This window comes from Sinocyclocheilus anshuiensis, unplaced genomic scaffold, assembly GCF_001515605.1.
Source record: "Sinocyclocheilus anshuiensis isolate Anshui unplaced genomic scaffold, SAMN03320099.WGS_v1.1 scaffold393, whole genome shotgun sequence".
NCBI lineage: Eukaryota > Metazoa > Chordata > Actinopteri > Cypriniformes > Cyprinidae > Sinocyclocheilus > Sinocyclocheilus anshuiensis.
Window position 1 is genome coordinate 1,328,548 of NW_015536501.1, and position 5,988 is coordinate 1,334,535.

Sequence of the window (5,988 nt, forward strand, 5' to 3'; positions counted from 1 at the left end):
TATAAAACCTTGTGTGTGTATAAACACACAACACAAAGACATACATATATACAATATGTAATTGTTGAATAAACAATCAAACTTTACAGTCCCTTTGCAGAATCAATGAGTAATTTTTTTAATTCATTTTGAATGAACCAATTCATTAAACAAACTATTTTACTACAATTCACTAAAAATAAATGACTTTCAAATCCATTGTATGAGAGAAAGTGAAATGACATTCATACCTCATAAAATTACTCTAATATTTTGACACACTACACTGCTATTTGTTAAAAGCAGTAGCTGTGTTTCCATAACCCTTCAAATTGCACAAATTGAAATTGAAAATTGAAAATACGCCTAATGGAAACACGTCAATTTCGCAAAAACTCCCATATATCGCAAAAACGTTTTTACGCTCGCACGAGGTGGTATTTCAGGCAATTCAAAAAAAGAATATATCGCAAAACTGCAATGAAAACAGTTTTTCGCATTTACAGGTCACCTGGCGTACATAACAATCACAGGATCATTCTTTAATGTACTACAACCTCCAAGAAACACCTCATATGTGGCCACTCTCAAGTTTAAGGGGCTGGATGGATGGATAAACCCTTTTTTACACTGCACATGTTTATACCAGCCGCGCCGTTGCACGTAAGATCCCAGAAGCGGCTCTCCGCACGGCTTTCCCCCCCCCCCTTTCGATTAAAAATAATGGCTAGTGCGGTGGCTGTGATATATGTAAACCGTCACCATGTCTGTCACCATGTCACATCTGTCACCATGATTTTTCGTGAGAGGAAAAAATTAAGTTTTAGTCACATAACATTGGTTAATGAAAACGCTGCCATTTTGCAATAGTTATTTATAAAATATCGCAAAAGTTTTGCACAAATCTGTAATGGAAACGCACCTACTAGTTAATTGTTACTGTTGAGATACAATAATTATCGCACTTAAGCACAAATATAGCATAGTTTGACTACAAATGGCAATACCAGATCATTTACTGTATATTTCAACATATAGTTCTTACACTATGTTTAGGCATTAAAAATATAAAAAAATGCTATATAAATCTTATTCCGTCTTAAATAGAGATGCACACTGTTTCCAAGAGAAAAAGTAACATTAGGTCATGCCATCAGTCACGGGGCACTGGAGGGCGAGGGCCAGCTGGGAATTAAGTGTTGCTTTGAGAACACATTTTAAGGGCAGGACAGGACGTCTCGGGGGACAATAGCATCTTTGAGTGAGAAATGACACGCCTCAGTGTTCTTAGAGAGGAGAGAGTGGGAGTGTAGAGAAAGTTAAAGATGAGAGGCTGGAATGGAGCGGAATGCGAATGCAGTGCCTTTAATAATGCATCTGCTGCTCTTCTGCTCTCGTTCCCCTGGAATCATCTCGACTTCAACATCCTCCAGCTCGTTCCGTGCATGTGTGGTCCCAGAGCCCTCCCGCTGGCCTGAAGTTCATCTGTAACGCTACAGCACTCCGCTAACACATGGCCAACGTACTTTAAAGGGTTAGCTCACCAAAAAAAAAAGAAAAAAGAAATGAGGATTCTGTCATCATTTACTCGCCCTCATGTCATTCAAAACCCGTATGATTTTCTTTCTTCCGTGGAACGTTTTTTTGGAGCTTGACAGCCACCATTATGGAAAAGAGGCCTCTGGATGTTCTGCAATAGATCTTCATTTGTGTTCCACAGAAGAAATAGTAAAAAAAAAAAAAATCCATTTGGGGTTGAACTATTCCTTTAATATACAAAATCCTGTGTTATATTAGTATCATTGATATACTATTATAGCTTTTGTTTTTGTTTATTAGTTTCATTTTTAACCTCATGGGGTCGACAGGACTTTTTGCAGATTTGAATGTTGACAGCGAAAAGAACTAAAATGCTCCTTCATACTTGATCGTACATATAAGAGTAATACAGCATTTTGTCAGGGCATGTCAAAACTTTTCCAGGCCCCAAAACACCCTCGGATGGTTAAATATGCCTATTTAGTATTTATTAATTTTTATTTATTAGTTTTACTTTATTTAGTATAATTTTTTAGTACTTATACTATAATTATACTATAAAAATAAGATTTTTTTTATTTAGATAACAGTAATAACCCTGTGACAATCATGCAATAATTTTTTTCAACATTTACATTTTTTTTTGCAAGACGTTAGACAAATAATACAAAATAATTATACATAAAAGTAAAGTATAATATGCGGTTATAAAAGAGTAAAATATAAGGTTTCTTTTATATTTTTTCAATACTGTTAAAATTCTTTTGCAAGGATTTGATACAAATAATATGAAAGAATTATACATAAAATTAATGTATATACAATTTGCTTTGCAACTAGCAAAAATAAAATGAATAAAATTTTGTATATTTTATTTTTGTCACGTTTATGGACAGTTTTTATTTTGTTTTCCCTGTGTTACTGCCTCCTGTTTCTTTATGCCCTTATTTGGTCCTTCCGGTTCCTGTCCCCATTTAGTTCTATTTGTTCCAGGTGTTCCTTGTTATTAGTTATCCTCCTCACCTGTCTGCCCCTCGTTATCTGCCCTATTTGAGTTCTAGCCCGTTCTGTTCTCCCTTGTCCGGAATTGTATATGTCTACCCTTGCTACGTGTGTCTTCCTGGTTCCCTGGATATGATTAAAGTCTATGGGCCTGTTTACGGTTTGATTTGTTAAAACGTTTCCATTTACACTTGGCCACATAAACGTATCGTCGCAAAACGGATATAAATCCAATCTTCAATTCCCTCGAATGCCACCCTCCGCGCGTCAGTAGCCCCCCGGGATCGCTTGATCGGTCGGTGCCGGACCGCGAATTTAACCATCCGTATCGCTATCGACATGGGGGTGGTCTCATTCGAAAGCGGGTCTCTAGACGTACACTCGATTCGCATTCGAGAGGGTTCCTCGAGCTGAAGGGATCCCCCAAATTTGGTGCGGATTCGCCGTGCCGTTATGGAGATATGGCCGTTCAAAGTTTTAATGGTTTTCCATAGATTTAAGCTTTAAAGCGTTTCATCCAGGTCGCCAGTAGGAAACAAACTAAGTAATTACACAATTTCAAGCATTTTATCTGCGTTATATGTTCTGTAAAAAAAATTTCATATCGGCGGCATATTCGCCGATACCGATATATCGGCGACAGGCTCATATCGGCAAAACGATATATCAGTCAGGCTCTAGTCATAACCCCTCAATTTCCAGTTTTGTTTTGTAGAAAACATGGAAACACCAAAGACGCTTTAATATGTTGTTCGTTTTATTAGACCGGTGATGACCGCACAGAGTAGTATAATAACAGAACTTTCAAATGTATCTAGTATGATAAAACAGAGCTGCTTTTTTTCCCCACATACGCATGACCGGAAGGAGCGGAAGCGGTCGACTGTGGCATAATAAAAGCTCCGCTGCTTTCGAGCCGTGTGTCGCCCTCGTTCAGTGGCCTCGTTTCGCTTCGACGGCTTTCAGCCTCACCCTGCTTCATTCTACTACGTTAACAAATCATTAGCTCATCCATGAACATGATTTCTGCCCGAGTCCCGTCGGATTGCATCGGCTGTGGGGATGAAGACAACTCCCATGATTCCACACTCAGTCACGGCATCATCAAACTACGCCTTTGCTCTTTGTTTATTTTGAATACGCGCCCTCCAGCGGTGAAAATTACATATTGTGCCTTTAACACGAGGTTTCAAAAATAATGCATATATAATAATTATACAAGAATTTAAATAAAATAATACAAAGTAATTATACAAAATATATGCAGTTGTCTTGACTAGCTGAAAAAAGTTTGATTATACTTTATTTCAGTTAACTTTAATTTTAATGTAATACATTTTTTTAATTAAGTAATTTTCTTTTATATTTTTCAACTATTTAAAAAAAATGTTTGCATTTCATTGGTTTCATAAATAAAACATGTATAAAATTTATCCAAGAATTCGATACAAATTATACTAAATAATTATACAGGAATATAATGTATATATGCAATTGGACTGGCATCTAGCTGAAATAAAATAATAATAATAATAAGTTTTTTAATATTTTATTTCAGTTAATGTTTATTTTATTTAAAACATTGAATCCTTTTTTTGTAGTTTTATTTAACCCTGTGATGATCGTGCAACTAACTGTATACGTGTCACAAACTCAAATGTTGACAACCAAGACAGACTGTTCCCGTCAGAAACCGCAGGAGGCAGATGAGCCTTTGTTGAGCCACTTAAGAAAGATGATTTGATCTTCTTAGCTTATCGTTCTATTAGACGAGCACCATTAGCGATCTGCAGGGGATTCCTGTGCCCCCCGCCACACGCTTGGAGATCTGCTTCAGTCAGTCAGGCTGCTGGAATCCTGTCGCTCTTAATCAAACCAATTACAACACACTGGGCGTCAAATACCACAGCTCCTTAGCATGGTGACATTATGCACAAAGACGGCTGCTTTACGAGCGCTCTATAAGCTGACGGGGCCAATCTGCCTCATAAGAACTCTTCGTCTAAAGCAATACCTCATATGTCAACACAGGTGTTGAGTTACACAAACTGCGGCGGTAAACATAGACTCTAGAGGATGTTTCCATTCTCCTTGGATAATGAGTGTTCGGTGCATCTGGGTCAAAGCGTCACGTCGCATCTGCACATCTTTCTTTCAAACCGGTGATTCAAGGCCACAAACTGCCACACCAGATCAAAATGAAAACATGCCACACTTTATTTGGAGTTACGCAGGTCAAAGGTCATGCTTTTGAGGAGAAAACCTCTCTTTTGAGAATTCAGACCACAGTAATTTTGTCAAAACGATTCAACCTTTCAGAAAAAAGCCACAGGTGTGTTTTGTCATTGTCAGCCATTTCTTCAGCCCGTGTTAATGTCTGAGGGATTTTAACACGTTGTTATGGCTCACAGAGACAGAATTAAAAGGATTCAAAGATGCCTTCATCCTAAAATCCAGTGAAAGATGTGGACAAGATCCAGGTAAAGTCAAAGATCTGAAGAGTTGACTGAAGAGAAGTGAAGTGAGTGTGCACACATGAGTTGTTCTCAGTCACTCTAAGCCTGTGCAATTTGACTCGCATGCAAACTACCAAAAAATAAATAAATAAATAAAAAACAGGTTCAAGTTCATACAGGGCTAGTTTATGACTGCATGAGCCAGAAAGATCATATTATGTTCGAATGTTTAGTTAACATGATGGACATGAAGTTATATGCCCTTTGTAAAAGAAACATAAAAGATTTCATTATGCAGTAATATAAGGTTTTAAATAACCAAAATGTCGAAATTATTACGTTTTAATTTTAGAAGAAAATGATTGTTATATCAATAATTATGATTATTAATATTAACAATAATCCATTAATATATATTATTTTCTAATACCTTGATGTTGAAAAAAATGTATATTATTATTAATAATTGTATTTATTAATAATAATAATAATAATAATAATAATACATAAATGACAATAATACATTATAATTTTATTTCAATTATTTTCAACAAATTGGAGTTAAAAAAATTATATTAATGCATAATAAAAATATATCTTTTAGATACTGGAACTGGTCACTATCTTATATTTTTCAACATTTTTCAAAATTTTTGCTATTCAGCATTAATATGAGGTTTCATAATTAATGTATAAAAATAATTGTACAAGAACGAAATACAAATTATGCAAAAGAATTATGCAGAAATTCTATTTAAAATAGTTTCATGTCAACTATTTTAAATAGAATTTCTGAATTTTCTGTCAATAAAATATAGATTTTATACAGACTATGCTTATGTTCACAAATACCATACCACCCAGACTAGTTTTACATTATGTATACTATGAATCTGTGTGCATGAAGTATGCAGCTTTGCGGTATAAAACCTCAAAACACCCTATGGAAAATAATTCCCAATGTGACATAATCAACTTGTCAAAAAAGAAAAATAAATTAAATATATATATA

At 35.4% G+C, this 5,988-nt stretch overlaps 1 protein-coding gene across 1 annotated transcript in view; it reads right to left on the minus strand.

Annotated features, from left to right (window-relative positions):
- ssbp2b (single stranded DNA binding protein 2b) overlaps positions 1-5,988 on the minus strand; it is an 80,048-nt gene that overhangs the window by 20,789 nt on the left and 53,271 nt on the right. The gene's annotated exons all lie outside the window — the stretch shown is intronic.